Raw genomic sequence first — 17983 nt, 5'->3', positions numbered from 1 at the left:
CTCCCCAAGGACGCCTGGGGCCTAGGTGCAAAGGAAAGGCAGGAGCGGAGCTGAGGCCTGGAAGGCGCCAGTGGCATCTCCCAGCCTCGCGCAGCCTGCTCCTTCCTGGGCAGGAAGCCAAGCAGCGAGGCAAGTCTGGGCAAGGCTCGCCCAGGGCAGAGCAGCCTCGAGCCAGCAACTCTGCCAGATCGGGCCTCTGAGCAGAGCTGGAGCTCTGCCGTCCTGGAGGCGCACTCGGCTCCAGCCAAGTAGGGCTTGAGCCAAACGGGGCTGGGCTGCCTCTTCTTCCCTCGAGGAGGCTCGCCTCCCCGCCAGCTGTTCACTCGCCTTCCAGGTGGGGGCGCTCTGCGCCTCCTGCAGGTCTTGGCTCAGGGGCTGCTTGCCCTGAGCTGGGGCTGTGGGCGGGAGCCCAGACACGCAGGGGCTGGCCCCAACCAGCTGCACACGTCTCTGCTGGGGAGGAGAGTGCTAGGGAAGCTACGTGTGTGAGGCAGCTGCTGGGCGCCCAGGGAGTCAGCCTCCGTGTGTGCGGGGCTGCAGACCCCAGCCAGGGGCCCTGGGAGCCTGGTGCACTCCATGCGGTCCTGAGCCTGGGCGGCCAAGCAACCGCTGGAGGAGCCCTGCACTGTCCCTTCCATTCCCTCGCACAGAGCTCTTCCTGCTGGAGCCCTTGGCAGTGTGCAAGCCACCGGCCCCTAAGCCCTCCCCAAGGACGCCTGGGGCCTAGGTGCAAAGGCAAGGCAGGAGCGGAGCTGAGGCCAGGAAGGCGCCAGTGGCGTCTCCCAGCTTCGCGCAGCCTGCTCCTTCCTGGGCAGGAAGCCTAGCAGCGAGGCAAGTCTGGGCAAGGCTCGGCCAGGGCAGAGCAGCCTCGCGCCAGCAACTCTGCCAGATCGGGCCTCTGAGCAGAGCTGGAGCTCTGCCGTCCTGGAGGCGCACTCAGCTCCAGCCAAGTAGGGCTTGAGCCAAACGAGGCTGGGCTGCCTCTTCTTCCCTCGAGGAGGCTCGCCTCCCCGCCAGGTGTTCACTCGACTTCCAGGTGGGGGCGCTCTGCGCATCCTGCAGGTCTTGGCTCAGGGGCTGCTTGCCCTGAGCTGAGGCTGTGGGCGGGAGCCCAGGCACGCAGGGGCAGGCCCCAACCAGCTGCACACGTCTCTGCTGGGGAGTAGAGCGTGAGGGAAGCTACGTGTGTGAGGCAGTTGCTGAACGCCCAGGGAGTCAGCCTCCGGGTGTGCGGGGCTGCAGACCCCAGCCAGGGGCCCTGGGAGCCTGGTGCACTCCGTGCGGCGCTGAGCCTGGGCGGCCAAGCAACCGCTGGAGGAGCCCTGCACTGGCCCTTCCATTTCCTCGCACAGAGCTCTTCCAGTTGGAGCCCTTGGCAGTGTGCAAGCCACCGGCCCCTAAGCCCTCCCCAAGGACGCCTGGGGCCTAGGTGCAAAGGCAAGGTAGGAGCGGAGCTGAGGCCAGGAAGGCGCCAGGGGCGTCTCCCAGCCTCGCGCAGCCTGCTCCTTCCTGGGCAGGAAGCCTAGCAGCGAGGCAAGTCTTGGCAAGGCTCGCCCAGGGCAGAGCAGCCTCGCGCCAGCAACTCTGCCAGAACGGGCCTCTGAGCAGAGCTGGAGCTCTGCCGTCCTGGAGGCGCACTCGGCTCCAGCCAAGTAGGGCTTGAGCCAAACGAGGCTGGGCTGCCTCTTCTTCCCTCGAGGAGGCTCGCCTCCCCGCCAGCTGTTCACTCGGCTTCCAGGTGGGGGCGCTCTGCGCCTCCTGCAGGTCAATCCTCAGGGGCTGCTTGCCCTAAGCTGGGGCTGTGCGCGGGAGCCCAGGCACGCAGGGGCAGGCCCCAAACAGCTGCACACGTCTCTGCTGGGGAGGAGAGCGCTACGAAGCTACGTGTGTGAAGCAGCTGCTGGGCGCCCAGGGAGTCAGCCTCCGTGTGTGCGGGGCTGCAGACCGCAGCCAGGGGCCCTGGGAGCCTGGGGCACTCCGTGCGGCGCTGAGCCTGTGCGGCCAAGCAACCGCTGGAGGAGCCATGCACTGGCCCTTCCCTTCCCTCGCACAGAGCTCTTCCTGCTGGAGCCCTTGGCACTGTGCAAGTCAACGGCCCCTAAGCCCTCCCCAAGGACGCCTGGGGCCTAGGTGCAAAGGCAAGGCAGGAGCGGAGCTGAGGCCAGGAAGGCGCCAGTGGCGTCTCCCAGCCTCGCACAGCCTGCTCCTTCCTGGGCAGGAAGCCTAGCAGCGAGGCAAGTCTGGGCAAGGCTCTCCCAGGGCAGAGCAGCCTCGCGCCAGCAACTCTGCCAGAACGGGCCTCTGAGCAGAGCTGGAGCTCTGCCGTCCTGGAGGCGCACTCGGCTCCAGCCTAGTAGGGCTTGAGCCAAACGAGGCTGGGCTGCCTCTTCTTCCCTCGAGGAGGCTCGCCTCCCCGCCAGCTGTTCACTCGGCTTCGAGGTGGGGGCGCTCTGCGCCTCCTGCAGGTCTTGGCTCAGGGGCTGCTTGCCCTGAGCTGGGGCTGTGGGCGGGAGCCCAGGCACGCAGGGGCAGGCCCCAACCAGCTGCACATGTCTCTGCTGGGGAGGAGAGCGCTAGGGAATCTACGTGTGTGAGGCAGCTGCTGGGCGCCCAGGGAGTCAGCCTCCGGGTGTGCGGGGCTGCAGACCCCAGCCAGGGGCCCTGGGAGCCTGGTGCACTCCGTGCGGCGCTGAACCTGGGGGGCCAAGCAACCGCTGGAGGAGCCCTGCACTAACCCTTCCCTTCCTTCACAGAGAGCTCTTGCTGCTGCAGCCCTTGGCAGTGTGCAAGCCACCGGCCCCTAAGCCCTCCCCAAGGACGCCTGGGGCCTAGGTGCAAAGGCAAGGCAGGAGCGGAACTGAGGCCAGGAAGGCGCCAGTGCCGTCTCCCAGCCTCGCGCAGCCTGCTCCTTCCTGGGCAGGAAGCCTAGCAGCGAGGCAAGTCTGGGCAAGGCTCGCCCAGGGCAGAGCAGCCTCGCGCCAGCAACTCTGCCAGAACGGGCCTCTGAGCAGAGCTGGAGCTCTGCCGTCCTGGAGGCGCACTCGGCTCCAGCCAAGTAGGGCTTGAGCCAAACGAGGCTGGGCTGCTTCTTCTTCCCTCGAGGAGGCTCGCCTCCCCGCCAGCTGTTCACTCGGCTTCCAGGTGGGGGCGATCTGCGCCTCCTGCAGGTCTTGGCTCAGGGGCTGCTTGCCCTGAGCTGGGGCTGGGGGCGGGAGCCCAGGCACGCAGGGGCAGGCCCCACCCAGCTGCACACGTCTCTGCAGGGGAGGAGAGCGCTAGGGAAGCTACGTGTGTGAGGAAGCTGCTGGGCAACCAGGGAGTCAGCCTCCGGGTGTGCGGGGCTGCAGACCCCAGCCAGGGGCCCTGGGAGCCTGGTGCACTCCGTGCGGCGCTGAGCCTGGGCAGCCAAGCAACCGCTGGAGGAGCCCTGCACTGGCCATTCCCTTCCCTCGCACAGAGCTCTTCCTGCTGGAGCCCTTGGCAGTGTGCAAGACACCGGCCCCTAAGCCCTCCCCAAGGACGCCTGGGGCCTAGGTGCAAAGGCAAGGCAGGAGCGGAGCTGAGGCCAGGAAGGCGCCAGTGGCGTCTGCCAGCCTCGCGCAGCCTGCTCCTTCCTGGGCAGGAAGCCTAGCAGCGAGGAAAGTCTGGGCAAGGCTCGGCCAGGGCAGAGCAGCCTCGCGCCAGTAACTCTGCCAGATCGGGCCTCTAAGCAGAGATGGAACTCTGCCGTCCTGGAGGCGCACTCGGCTCCAGCCAAGTAGGGCTTGAGCCAAACGAGGCTGGGCTGCCTCTTCTTCCCTCGAGGAGGCTCGCCTCCCCGCCAGCTGTTCACTCGGCTTCCAGGTGGGGGCGCTCTGCGCCTCCTGCAGGTCTTGGCTCAGGGGCTGCTTGCCCTGAGCTGGGGCTGTGGGCGGGAGCCCAGGCACGCAGGGGCAGGCCCCAACCAGCTGCACACGTCTCTGCTGGGGAAGAGAGCGCTAGGGAAGCTACGTGTGTGAGGCAGCTACTGGGCGCCCAGGGAGTCAGCCTCCGGGTGTGCGGGGCTGCAGACCCAAGCCAGGGGCACTGGGAACCTGGTGCACTCCGTGCAGCGCTGAGTTTGGGCTGCCAAGCTACCTCTGGAGGAGCCCTGCACTAGCCCTTCCCTTCCCTCGCACAGAGCTCTTCTTGCTGGAGCCCTTGGCAGTGTGCAAGCAACCGGCCCCTAAGTCCTCCCCAAGGACGCCAGGGGCCTAGGTGCAAAGGCAAGGCAGGAGCGGAGCTGAGGCCAGGAAGGCACCAGTGGCGTCTCCCAGCCTCGCGCAGCCTGCTCCTTCCTGGGCAGGAAGCCTATCAGCGAGGCAAGTCTGGGCAAGGCTCGCCCAGGCCAGAGCAGCCTCGCGCCAGCAACTCTGCCAGATCGGGCCTCTGAGCAGAGCTGGAGCTCTGCCGTCCTGGAGGCGCACTCGCCTCCAGCCAAGTAGGGCTTGAGCCAAACGAGGCTGGGCTGCCTCTTCTTCCCTCTAGGAGGCTCGGCTCCCCGCCAGCTGTTCACTCGGCTTCCAGGTGGGGGCGCTCTGCGCCTCCTGCAGGTCTTGGCTCAGGGGCTGCTTGCCCTGAGCTGGGGCTGTGCGCAGGAGCCCAGGCACGCAGGGGCAGGCCCCAACCAGCTGCACACGTCTCTGCTGGGGAGGAGAGCGCTAGGGAAGCTACGTGTGTGAGGCAGCTGCTGGGCGCCCAGGGAGTCAGCCTCCGGGTGTGCGGGGCTGCAGACCCCAGCCAGGGGCCCTGGGAGCCTGGTGCACTCCGTGCGGCGCTGAGTCTGGGCGGCCTAGCAACCTCTGGAGGAGCCCTGCACTAGCCCTTCCCTTCCCTCGCACAGAGCTCTTCCTGCTGGAGCCCTTGGCACTGTGCAAGCCACCGGCCCCTAAGCCCTCCCCAAGGACGCCTGGGGCCTAGGTGCAAAGGCAAGGCAGGAGCGGAGCTGAGGCCAGGAAGGCGCCAGTGGCGTCTCCCAGCCTCGCGCAACCTGCTCCTTCCTGGGCAGGAAGCCTAGCAGCGGGGCAAGTCTGGGCAAGGCTCGCCCAGGGCAGAGCAGCCTCGCGCCAGCAACACTGCCAGATCGGGCCTCTGAGCAGAGCTGGAGCTCTGCCGTCCTGGAGGCGCACTCGGCTCCGGCCAAGTCGGGCTTGAGCCAAACGAGGCTGGGCTGCCTCTTCTTCCCTCGAGGAGGCTCGCCTTCGCGCCAGCTGTTCACTCGGCTTCCAGGTGGGGGCGATCTGCGCCTCCTGCAGGTCTTGGCTCAGGGGCTGCTTGCTCTGAGCTGGGGCTGTGGGCGGGAGCCCATGCACGCAGGGGCAGGCCCCACCAGCTGCACACGTCTCTGCTGGGGAGGAGAGCGCTAGGGAAGCTACGTGTGTGAGGCAGCTGCTGGGCGCCCAGGGAGTCAGCCTCCGGGTGTGCGGGGCTGCAGACCCCAGCCAGGGGCCCTGGGAGCCTGGTGCACTCCGACAGCGCTGAGCCTGGGCGGCCAAGCAACCGCTGGAGGAGCCCTGCACTGGCCCTTCCCTTCCCTCGCACAGAGCTCTTCCTGCTGGAGCCCTTGGCAGTGTGCAAGCCACCGGCCCCTAAGCCCTCCCCAAGGACGCCTGGGGCCTAGGTGCAAAGGCAAGGCAGGAGCGGACCTGAGGCCAGGAAGGCGCCAGTGGCGTCTCCCAGCCTCGCGCAGCCTGCTCCTTCCTGGGCAGGAAGCCTAGCAGCGAGGCAAGTCTGGGCAAGGCTCGCCCAGGGCAGAGCAGCCTCGCGCCAGCAACTCTGGCAGATCGGGCCTCTGAGCAGAGCTGGAGCTCTGCCGTCCTGGAGGCGCACTCGGCTCCAGCCAAGTAGGGCTTGAGCCAAACGATGCTGGGCGGCCTCTTCTTTCCTCGAGGAGGCTCGCCTCCCCGCCAGCTGTTCACTCGGCTTCCAGGTGGGGGTGCTCTGCGCCTCCTGCAGGTCTTGGCTCAGGGGCTGCTTGCCCTGAACTGCGGCTGCGGGCGGGAGCCCAGTCACGCAGGGGCAGGCCTAAACCAGCTGCACACGTCTCTGCTGGGGAGGAGAGCGCTAGCGAAGCTACGTGTGTGAGGCAGCTGCTGGGCGCCCAGGGAGTCAGCCTCCGGGTGTGCGGGGCTTCAGACCCCAGCCAGGGGCCCTGGGAGCCTGGTGCACTCCGTGCGGCGCTGAGCCTGGGCGGCCAAGCAACCGCTGGAGGAGCCCTGCACTGGCCCTTCCCTTCCCTCGCACAGAGCTCTTCCTGCTGGAGCCCTTGGCAGTGTGCAAGCCACCGGCCCCTAAGCCCTCCCCAAGGACGCCTGGGGCCTATGTGCAAAGGCAAGGCAGGAGCGGAGCTGAGGCCAGGAAGGCGCCAGTGGCGTCTCCCAGCCTCGCGCAGCCTGCTCCTTCCTGGGCAGGAAGCCTAGCAGCGAGGCAAGTCTGGGCAAGGCTCGCCCAGGGCAGAGCAGACTCGCGCCAGCAACTCTGCCAGATCGGGCCTCTGAGCAGAGCTGGAGCTCTGCCGTCCTGGAGGCGCACTCAGCTCCAGCCAAGTAGGGCTTGAGCCAAACGAGGCTGGGCTGCCTCTTCTTCCCTCGAGGAGTCTCGCCTCCCCGCCAGCTGTTCACTCGACTTCCAGGTGGGGGCGCTCTGCGCATCCTGCAGGTCTTGGCTCTGGGGCTGCTTGCCCTGAGATGAGGCTGTGGGCGGGAGCCCAGGCACTCAGGGGCAGGCCCCAAACAGCTGCACACGTCTCAGCTGGGGAGGAGAGCGTGAGGGAAGCTACGTGTGTGAGGCAGCTGCTGGACACCCAGGGAGTCAGCCTCCGGGTGTGCGGGGCTGCAGACCCCAGCCAGGGGCCCTGGGAACCTGGTGCACTCCGTGCGGCGCTGAGCCTGGGCGGCCAAGCAACCGCTGGAGGAGCCCTGCACTGGCCCTTCCCTTCCCTCGAACAGAGCTCTTCCTGCTGGAGCCCTTGGCAGTGTGCAAGCCACCGGCCCCTAAGCCCTGCCCAAGGACGCCTGGGGCCTAGGTGCAAAGGCAAGGCAGGAGCGGAGCTGAGGCCAGGAAGGCGCCAGTGGCGTCTCCCAGCCTCCCGCAGCCTGCTCCTTCCTGGGCAGGAAGCCTAGCAGCGAGGCAAGTCTGGGCAAGGCTCTCCCAGGGCAGAGCAGCCTCGCGCCAGCAACTCTGCCATATCGGGCATCTGAGCAGAGCTGGAGCTCTGCCGTCCTGGAGGCGCACTCGGCTCCAGCCAAGTAGGGCTTGAGCCAAACGAGGCTGGGCTGCCTCTTCTTCCCTCGAGGAGGCTCGCCTCCCCGCCAGCTGTTCACTCGGCTTCCAGGTGGGGGCTCTCTGCGCCTGCTGCAGGTCTTGGCTCAGGGGCTGCTTGCCCTGAGCTGGGGCTATGGGCGGGAGCCCAGGCACGCAGGGGCAGGCCCCAACCAGCTGCACACGTCTCTGCTGGGGAGGAGAGCGTGAGGGAAGCTACGTGTGTGAGGCAGCTGCTGGACGCCCAGGGAGTCAGCCTCCGGGTGTGCGGGGCTGCAGACCCCAGCCAGGGGCCCTGGGAGCCTGGTGCACTCCGTGCGGCGCTGAGCCTGGGCGGCCAAGCAACCGCTGGAGGAGCCCTGCATTGGCCCTTCCATTCCCTCGCACAGAGCTCTTCCTGCTGGAGCCCTTGGCAGTGTGCAAGCCACCGGCCCCTAAGCCCTCCCCAAGGACGCCTGGGGCCTAGGTGCAAAGGCAAGGCAGGAGCGGAGCTGAGGCCAGGAAGGCGCCAGTGGCGTCTCCCAGCCTCGCGCAGCCTGCTCCTTCCTGGGCAGGAAGCCTAGCAGCGAGGCAAGTCTGGGCAAGGCTCGCCCAGGGCAGAGCAGCCTTGCGCCAGCAACTCTGCCAGATCGGGCCTCTGAGCAGAGCTGGAGCTCTGCCGTCCTGGAGGCGCACTCGGCTCCAGCCAAGTAGGGCTTGAGCCAAACGAGGCTGGGCGGCCTCTTCTTTCCTCGAGGAGGCTCGCCTCCCCGCCAGCTGTTCACTCGGCTTCCAGGTGGGGGCGCTCTGCGCCTCCTGCAGGTCTTGGCTCAGGGGCTGCTTGCCCTGAGCTCGGGCTGTGGGCGGGAGCCCAGACACGCAGGGGCTGGCCCCAACCAGCTGCACACGTCTCTGCTGGGGAGGAGAGTGCTAGGGAAGCTACGTGTGTGAGGCAGCTGCTGGGCGCCCAGGGAGTCAGCCTCCGTGTGTGCGGGGCTGCAGACCCCAGCCAGGGGCCCTGGGAGCCTGGTGCACTCCATGCGGCCCTGAGCCTGGGCGACCAAGCAACCGCTGGAGGAGCCCTGCACTGTCCCTTCCCTTCCCTCGCACAGAGCTCTTCCTGCTGGAGCCCTTGGCAGTGTGCAAGCCACCGGCCCCTAAGCCCTCCCAAAGGACGCCTGGGGCCTAGGTGCAAAGGCAAGGCAGGAGCGGAGCTGAGGCCAGGAAGGCGCCAGTGGCGTCTCCCAGCCTCGCGCAGCCTGCTCCTTCCTGGGCAGGAAGCCTAGCAGCGAGGCAAGTCTGGGCAAGGCTCGCCCAGGGCAGAGCAGCCTCGCGCCAGCAACTCTGCCAGATCGGGCCTCTGAGCAGAGCTGGTGCTCTGCCGTCCTGGAGGCGCACTCGGCTCCAGCCAAGTAGGGCTTGAGCCAAACGAGGCTGGGCGGCCTCTTCTTTCCTCGAGGAGGTTCGCCTCCCCGCCAGCTGTTCACTCGGCTTCCAGGTGGGGGCGCTCTGCGCCTCCTGCATGGCCTGGCTCAGGGGCTGCTTGCCCTGAGCTGGGGCTGTGGGCGGGAGTCCAGGCACGCAGGGGCAGGCCCCAACCAGCTGCACACGTCTCTGCTGTGGAGGAGAGCGTTAGGGAAGCTACGTGTGTGAGGCAGCTGCTGGGCGCCCAGGGAGTCAGCCTCCGGGTGTGCGGGGCTGCAGACCCCAGCCAGGGGCCCTGGGAGCCTGGTGCACCCCGTGCGGCGCTGAGCCTGGGCGGCCAAGCAACCGCTAGAGGAGCCCTGCACTGGCCCTTCCATTCCCTCGCACAGAGCTCTTCCTGCTGGAGCCCTTGGCAGTGTGCAAGCCACCGGCCCCTAAGCCCTCCCCAAGGACGCCTGGGGCCTAGGTGCAAAGGCAAGGCAGGAGCGGAGCTGAGGCCAGGAAGGCGCCAGTGGCGTCTCCCAGCCTCGCGCAGCCTGCTCCTTCCTGGGCAGGAAGCCTAGCAGCGAGGCAAGTCTGGGCAAGGCTCTCCCAGGGCAGAGCAGCCTCGCGCTAGCAACTCTGCCAGATCGGGCCTCTGAGCAGAGCTGGAGCTCTGCCGTCCTGGAGGCGCACTCAGCTCCAGCCAAGTAGGGCTTGAGCCAAACGAGGCTGGCCTGCCTCTTCTTCCCTCGAGGAGGCTCGCCTCCCCGCCAGCTGTTCACTCGACTTCCAGGTGGGGGCGCTCTGCGCCTCCGGCAGGTCTTGGCTCAGGGGCTGCTTGCCCTGAGCTGAGGCTGTGGGCGGGAGCCCAGGCACGCAGGGGCAGGCCCCAACCAGCTGCACACATCTCTGCTGGGGAGTAGAGCGTGAGGGAAGCTACGTGTGTGAGGCAGCTGCTGGACGCCCAGGGAGTCAGCCTCCGGGTGTGCGGGGCTGCAGACCCCAGCCAGGGGCCCTGGGAGCCTGGTGCACTCCGTGCGGCGCTGAGCCTGGGCGGCCAAGCAACCGCTGGAGGAGCCCTGCACTGGCCCTTCCCTTCCCTCGCACAGAGCGCTTCCTGCTGGAGCCCTTGGCAGTGTGCAAGGCACCGGCCCCTAAGCCCTGCCCAAGGACGCCTGGGGCCTAGGTGCAAAGGCAAGGCAGGAGCGGAGCTGAGGCCAGGAAGGCGCCAGTGGCGTCTCCCAGCCTCGCGCAGCCTGCTCCTTCCTGGGCAGGAAGCCTAGCAGCGAGGCAAGTCTGGGCAAGGCTCGCCCAGGGCAGAGCAGCCTCGCGCCAGCAACTCTGCCAGATCGGGCCTCTGAGCAGAGCTGGAGCTCTGCCGTCCTGGAGGCGCACTCGGCTCCAGCCAAGTAGGGCTTGAGCCAAACGAGGCTGGGCTGCCTCTTCTTCCCTCGAGGAGGCTCGCCTCCCCGCCAGCTGTTCACTCGGCTTCCAGGTGGGGGCGCTCTGCGCCTCCTGCAGGTCTTGGCTCAGGGGCTGCTTGCCCTGAGCTGGGGCTGTGGGCGGGAGCCCAGACACGCAGGGGCTGGCCCCAACCAGCTGCACACGTCTCTGCTGGGGAGGAGAGTGCTAGGGAAGCTACGTGTGTGAGGCAGCTCCTGGGCACCCAGGGAGTCAGCCTCCGTGTGTGCGGGGCTGCAGACCCCAGCCAGGGGCCCTGGGAGCCTGGTGCACTCCATGCGGCCCTGAGCCTGGGCGGCCAAGCAACCGCTGGAGGAGCCCTGCACTGTCCCTTCCCTTCCCTCGCACAGAGCTCTTCCTGCTGGAGCCCTTGGCAGTGTGCAAGCCACCGGCCCCTAAGCCCTCCCCAAGGACGCCTGGGGCCTAGGTGCAAAGGAAAGGCAGGAGCGGAGCTGAGGCCTGGAAGGCGCAGGTGGCATCTCCCAGCCTCGCGCAGCCTGCTCCTTCCTGGGCAGGAAGCCAAGCAGCGAGGCAAGTCTGGGCAAGGCTCGCACAGGGCAGAGCAGCCTCGAGCCAGCAACTCTGCCAGATCGGGCCTCTGAGCAGAGCTGGAGCTCTGCCGTCCTGGAGGCGCACTCGGCTCCAGCCAAGTAGGGCTTGAGCCAAACGGGGCTGGGCTGCCTCTTCTTCCCTCGAGGAGGCTCGCCTCCCCGCCAGCTGTTCACTCGCCTTCCAGGTGGGGGTGCTCTGCGCCTCCTGCAGGTCTTGGCTCAGGGGCTGCTTGCCCTGAACTGCGGCTGCGGGCGGGAGCCCAGTCACGCAGGGGAGGGCCCCAACCAGCTGCACACGTCTCTGCTGGGGAGGAGAGCGCTAGCGAAGCTACGTGTGTGAGGCAGCTGCTGGGCGCCCAGGGAGTCAGCCTCCGGGTGTGCGGGGCTGCAGACCCCAGCCAGGGGCCCTGGGAGCCTGGTGCACTCCGAGCGGCGCTGAGCCTGGGCGGCCAAGCAACCGCTGGAGGAGCCCTGCACTGGCCCTTCCCTTCCCTCGCACAGAGCTCTTCCTGCTGGAGCCCTTGGCAGTGTGCAAGCCACCGGCCCCTAAGCCCTCCCCAAGGACGCCTGGGGCCTAGGTGCAAAGGCAAGGCAGGAGCGGAGCTGAGGCCAGGAAGGCGCCAGTGGCGTCTCCCAGCCTCGCGCAGCCTGCTCCTTCCTGGGCAGGAAGCCTAGCAGCGAGGCAAGTCTGGGCAAGGCTCTCCCAGGGCAGAGCAGCCTCGCGCCAGCAACTCTGCCAGATCGGGCCTCTGAGCAGAGCTGGAGCTCTGCCGTCCTGGAGGCGCACTCGGCTCCAGCCAAGTAGGGCTTGAGCCAAACGAGGCTGGGCTGCCTCTTCTTCCCTCGAGGAGGCTCGCCTCCCCGCCAGCTGTTCACTCGGCTTCCAGGTGGGGGCTCTCTGCGCCTCCTGCAGGTCTTGGCTCAGGGGCTGCTTGCCCTGAGCTGGGGCTGTGGGCGGGAGCCCAGGCACGCAGGGGCAGGCCCCAACCAGCTGCACACGTCTCTGCTGGGGAGGAGAGCGCTAGGGAAGCTACGTGTGTGAGGCAGCTGCTGGGCGCCCAGTGAGTCAGCCTCCGGGTGTGCGGGGCTGCAGACCCCAGCCAGGGGCCCTGGGAGCCTGATGCACTCCGTGCGGCGCTGACTCTGGGCGGCCAAGCAACCGCTGGAGGAGCCCTGCACTGGACCTTCCCTTCCCTTGCACAGAGCTCTTCCTGCTGGAGCCCTTGGCAGTGTGCAAGCCACCGGCCCCTAAGCCCTCCCCAAGGACGCCTGGGGCCTATGTGCAAAGGCAAGGAAGGAGCGGAGCTGAGGCCAGGAAGGCGCCAGTGGCGTCTCCCAGCCTCGCGCAGCCTGCTCCTTCCTGGGCAGGAAGCCTAGCAGCGAGGAAAGTCTGGGCAAGGCTCACCCAGGGCAGAGCAGCCTCGCACCAGCAACTCTGCCAGATCGGGCCTCTGAGCAGAGCTGGAGCTCTGCCGTCCTGGAGGCGCACTCGGCTCCAGCCAAGTAGGGCTTCAGCCAAACGAGGCTGGGCTGCCTCTTCTTCCCTCGAGGAGGCTCGACTCCCCGCCAGCTGTTCACTCGGCTTCCAGGTGGGGGCGCTCTGCGCCTCCTGCAGGTCCTGTCTCAGGGTCTGCTTGCCCTGAGCTGGGGCTGTGGGCGGGAGCCCAGGCACGCAGGGGCAGGCCCCAACCAGCTGCACACGTCTCTGCTGTGGAGGAGAGCGCTAGGGAAGCTACGTGTGTGAGGCAGCTGCTGGGCGCCCAGGGAGTCAGCCTCCGGGTGTGCGGGGCTGCAGACCCCAGCCAGGGGCCATGGGAGCCTGGTGCACCCCGTGCGGTGCTGAGCCTGAGCGGCCAAGCAACCGCCTGAGGAGCCCTGCACTGGCCCTTCCATTCCCTCGCACAGAGCTCTTCCTGCTGGAGCCCTTGGCAGTGTGCAAGCCACCAGCCCCTAAGCCCTCCCCAAGGAGGCCTGGGGCCTAGGTGCAAAGGCAAGGCAGGAGCGGAGCTGAGGCCAGGAAGGCGCCAGTGGTGTCTCCCAGCCTCGCGCAGCCTGCCCCTTCCTGGGCAGGAAGCCTAGCAGCGAGGCAAGTCTGGGCAAGGCTTGCCCAGGGAAAGAGCAGCCTCGCGCCAGCAACTCTGCCAGATCGGGCCTCTGAGCAGAGCTGGAGCTCTGCCGTCCTGGAGGCGCACTCGGCTACAGCCAAGTAGGGCTTGAGCCAAACGAGGCTGGGCTGCCTCTTCTTCCCTCGAGGAGGCTCGCCTCCCCGCCAGCTGTTCACTCGGCTTCCAGGTGGGGGCGCTCTTCGCCTCCTGCAGGTTTTGGCTCAGGGGCTGCTTGCCCTGAGCTGGGGGTGTGCGCGGGAGCCCAGGCACGCAGGGGCAGGCCCAAACCAGCTGCACACGTCTCTGCTGGGGAGGAGAGCGCTAGGGAAGCTACGTGTGTGAGGCAGATGCTGGGCGCCCAGGGAAACAGCCTCCGGGTGTGCGGGGCTGCAGACCCCAGCCAGGGGCCCTGGGAGCCTGGTGCACTCCGTGCGGCGCTGAGCCTGGGCGGCCAAGCAACCGCTGGAGGACCCCGGCACTGGCCCTACCCTTCCCTCGCACAGAGCTCTTCCTGCTGGAGCCCTTGGCAGTGTGCAAGCCACCGGCCCCTAAGCCCTCCACAAGGACGCTTGGGGCCTAGGTGCAAAGGCAAGGCAGGAGCGGAGCTGAGGCCAGGAAGGCGCCAGTGGCGTCTCCCAGCCTCGCGCAGCCTGCTCCTTCCTGGGCAGGAAGCCTAGCAGCGAGGCAAGTCTGGGCAAGGCTCGCCCAGGGCAGAGCAGCCTCGCGCCAGTAACTCTGGCAGATCCGGCCTCTGAGCAGAGCTGGAGCTCTGCCGTCCTGGAGGCGCACTCGGCTCCAGCCAAGTAGGGCTTGATCCAAACGAGGCTGGGCTGCCTCTTCTTCCCTCGAGGAGGCTCGCCTCCCGCCAGCTGTTCACTCGGCTTCCAGGTGGGGGCGCTTGCGCCTCTTGCAGGTCCTGAATCAGGGGCTGCTTGCCCTGAGCTGGGGCTGTGGGCGGGAGCCCAGGCACGCAGGGGCAGGCCCCAACCAGCTGCACACGTCTCTGCTGGGGAGGAGAGTGCTAGGGGAGCTACGTGTGTGAGGCAGCTGCTGGGCGCCCAGGGAGTCAGCCTCCGGGTGTGCGGGGCTGCAGACCCCAGCCAGGGGCCCTGGGAGCCTGGTGCACCCTGTGCGGCGCTGAGCCTGGGCGGCCAAGCAACCGCTAGAGGAGCCCTGCACTGGCCCTTCCATTCCCTCGCACAGAGCTCTTCCTGCTGGAGCCCTTGGCAGTGTGCAAGCCACCGGCCCCTAAGCCCTTCCCAAGGACGCCTGGGGCCTAGGTGCAAAGGCAAGGCAGGAGCGGAGCTGAGGCCAGGAAGGCGCCAGTGGCGTCTCCCAGCCTCGCGCAGCCTGCTCCTTCCTGGGCAGGAAGCCTAGCAGCGAGGCAAGTCTGGGCAAGGCTCGCCCAGGACAGAGCAGCCTCGCGCCAGCAACTCTGCCAGATCGGGCCTCTGAGCAGAGCTGGAGCTCTGCCGTCCTGGAGGCGCACTCAGCTCCAGCCAAGTAGGGCTTGAGCCAAACGAGGCTGGGCTGCCTCTTCTTCCCTCGAGGAGTCTCGCCTCCCCGCCAGCTGTTCACTCGACTTCCAGGTGGGGGCGCTCTGCGCATCCTGCAGGTCTTGGCTCTGGGGCTGCTTGCCCTGAGCTGAGGCTGTGGGCGGGAGCCCAGGCACGCAGGGGCAGGCCCCAACCAGCTGCAAACGTCTCAGCTGGGGAGGAGAGCGTGAGGGAAGCTACGTGTGTGAGGCAGCTGCTGGACGCCCAGGGAGTCAGCCTCCGGGTGTGCGGGGCTGCAGACCCCAGCCAGGGGCCCTGGGAGCCTGGTGCACTCCGTGCGGCGCTGAGCCTGGGCGGCCAAGCAACCGCTGGAGGAGCCCTGCACTGGCCCTTCCCTTCCCTCGCACAGAGCTCTTCCTGCTGGAGCCCTTGGCAGTGTGCAAGCCACCGGCCCCTAAGCCCTGCCCAAGGACGCCTGGGGCCTAGGTGCAAAGGCAAGGCAGGAGCGGAGCTGAGGCCAGGAAGGCGCCAGTGGCGTCTCCCAGCCTCGCCCAGCCTGCTCCTTCCTGGGCAGGAAGCCTAGCAGCGAGGCAAGTCTGGGCAAGGCTCGCCCAGGGCAGATCAGCCTCGCGCCAGCAACTCTGGCAGATCGGGCCTCTGAGCAGAGCTGGAGCTCTGCCGTCCTGGAGGCGCACTCGGCTCCAGCCAAGTAGGGCTTGAGCCAAACGAGGCTGGGCGGCCTCTTCTTTCCTCGAGGAGGCTCGCCTCCCCGCCAGCTGTTCACTCGGCTTCCAGGTGGGGGCGCTCTGCGCCTCCTGCAGGTCTTGGCTCAGGGGCTGCTTGCCCTGAGCTGGGGCTGTGGGCGGGAGCCCAGACACGCAGGGGCTGGCCCCAACCAGCTGCACACGTCTCTGCTGGGGAGGAGAGTGCTAGGGAAGCTACGTGTGTGAGGCAGCTGCTGGGCGCCCAGGGAGTCAGCCTCCGTGTGTGCGGGGCTGCAGACCCCAGCCAGGGGCCCTGGGAGCCTGGTGCACTCCATGCGGTCCTGAGCCTTGGCGGCCAAGCAACCGCTGGAGGAGCCCTGCACTGTCCCTTCCATTCCCTCGCACAGAGCTCTTCCTGCTGGAGCCCTTGACAGTGTGCAAGCCACCGGCCCCTAAGCCCTCCCCAAGGACGCCTGGGGCCTAGGTGCAAAGGCAAGCAGGAGAGGAGCTGAGGCCAGGAAGGCGCCAGTGGCGTCTCCCAGCCTCGCGCAGCCTGCTCCTTCCTGGGCAGGAAGCCTAGCAGCGAGGCAAGTCTGGGCAAGGCTCGGCCAGGGCAGAGCAGCCTCGCGCCAGCAACTCTGCCAGATCGGGCCTCTGAGCAGAGCTGGAGCTCTGCCGTCCTGGAGGCGCACTCAGCTCCAGCCAAGTAGGGCTTGAGCCAAACGAGGCTGGGCTGCCTCTTCTTCCCTCGAGGAGGCTCGCCTCCCCGCCAGGTGTTCACTCGACTTCCAGGTGGGGGCGCTCTGCGCATCCTGCAGGTCTTGGCTCAGGGGCTGCTTGCCCTGAGCTGAGGCTGTGGGCGGGAGCCCAGGCACGCAGGGGCAGGCCCCAACCAGCTGCACACGTCTCTGCTGGGGAGTACAGCGTGAGGGAAGCTACGTGTGTGAGGCAGTTGCTGAACGCCCAGGGAGTCAGCCTCCGGGTGTGCGGGGCTGCAGACCCCAGCCAGGTTCCCTGGGAGCCTGGTGCAGTCCGTGCGGCGCTGAGCCTGGGCGGCCAAGCAACCGCTGGAGGAGCCCTGCACTGGCCCTTCCATTTCCTCGCACAGAGCTCTTCCAGTTGGAGCCCTTGGCAGTGTGCAAGCCACCGGCCCCTAAGCCCTCCCCAAGGACGCCTGGGGCCTAGGTGCAAAGGCAAGGCAGGAGCGGAGCTGAGGCCAGGAAGGCGCCAGGGGCGTCTCCCAGCCTCGCGCAGCCTGCTCCTTCCTGGGCAGGAAGCCTAGCAGCGAGGCAAGTCTTGGCAAGGCTCGCCCAGGGCAGAGCAGCTTCGCGCCAGCAACTCTGCCAGAACGGGCCTCTGAGCAGAGCTGGAGCTCTGCCGTCGTGGAGGCGCACTCGGCTCCAGCCAAGTAGGGCTTGAGCCAAACGAGGCTGGGCTGCCTCTTCTTCCCTCGAGGAGGCTCGCCTCCCCGCCAGCTGTTCACTCGGCTTCCAGGTGGGGGCGCTCTGCGCCTCCTGCAGGTCAATCATCAGGGGCTGCTTGCCCTAAGCTGGGGCTGTGCGCGGGAGCCCAGGCACGCAGGGGCAGGCCCCAAAGAGCTGCACACGTCTCTGCTGGGGAGGAGAGCGCTACGAAGCTACGTGTGTGAGGCAGCTGCTGGGCGCCCAGGGAGTCAGCCTCCGGGTGTGCGGGGCTGCAGACCGCAGCCAGGGGCCCTGGGAGCCTGGGGCACTCCGTGCGGCGCTGAGCCTGGGCGGCCTAGCAACCGCTGGAGGAGCCATGCACTGGCCCTTCCCTTCCCTCGCACAGAGCTCTTCCTGCTGGAGCCCTTGGCACTGTGCAAGCCAACGGCCCCTAAGCCCTCCCCAAGGACGCCTGGGGCCTAGGTGCAAAGGCAAGGCAGGAGCGGAGCTGAGGCCAGGAAGGCGCCAGTGGCGTCTCCCAGCCTCGCACAGCCTGCTCCTTCCTGGGCAGGAAGCCTAGCAGCGAGGCAAGTCTGGGCAAGGCTCTCCCAGGGCAGAGCAGCCTCGCGCCAGCAACTCTGCCAGAACGGGCCTCTGAGCAGAGCTGGAGCTCTGCCGTCCTGGAGGCGCACTCGGCTCCAGCCTAGTAGGGCTTGAGCCAAACGAGGCTGGGCTGCCACTTCTTCCCTCGAGGAGGCTCGCCTCCCCGCCAGCTGTTCACTCGGCTTCGAGGTGGGGGCGCTCTGCGCCTCCTGCAGGTCTTGGCTCAGGTGCTGCTTGCCCTGAGGTTGGGCTGTGGGCGGGAGCCCAGGCACGCAGGGGCAGGCCCCAACCAGCTGCACATGTCTCTGCTGGGGAGGAGAGCGCTAGGGAATCTACGTGTGTGAGGCAGCTGCTGGGCGCCCAGGGAGTCAGCCTCCGGGTGTGCGGGGCTGCAGACCCCAGCCAGGGGCCCTGGGAGCCTGGTGCACTCCGTGCGGCGCTGAACCTGGGGGGCCAAGCAACCGCTGGAGGAGCCCTGCACTAACACTTCCCTTCCTTCACAGAGAGCTCTTCCTGCTGCAGCCCTTGGCAGTGTGCAAGCCACCGGCCCCTAAGCCCTCCCCAAGGACGCCTGGGGCCTAGGTGCAAAGGCAAGGCAGGAGCGGAACTGAGGCCAGGAAGGCGCCAGTGCCGTCTCCCAGCCTCGCGCAGCCTGCTCCTTCCTGGGCAGGAAGCCTAGCAGCGAGGCAAGTCTGGGCAAGGCTCGCCCAGGGCAGAGCAGCCTCGCGCCAGCAACTCTGCCAGAACGGGCCTCTGAGCAGAGCTGGAGCTCTGCCGTCCTGGAGGCGCACTCGGATCCAGCCAAGTAGGGCTTGAGCCAAACGAGGCTGGGCTGCTTCTTCTTCCCTCGAGGAGGCTCGCCTCCCCGCCAGCTGTTCACTCGGCTTCCAGGTGGGGGCGATCTGCGCCTCCTGCAGGTCTTGGCTCAGGGGCTGCTTGCCCTGAGCTGGGGCTGGGGGCGGGAGCCCAGGCACGCAGGGGCAGGCCCCACCCAGC

Source organism: Ovis canadensis, chromosome 26 (assembly GCF_042477335.2).
Source record: "Ovis canadensis isolate MfBH-ARS-UI-01 breed Bighorn chromosome 26, ARS-UI_OviCan_v2, whole genome shotgun sequence".
Classification (NCBI taxonomy): domain Eukaryota; kingdom Metazoa; phylum Chordata; class Mammalia; order Artiodactyla; family Bovidae; genus Ovis; species Ovis canadensis.
The sequence above is the reverse complement of the archived record's forward strand: the minus strand, read 5'-3'. Positions refer to the sequence as shown.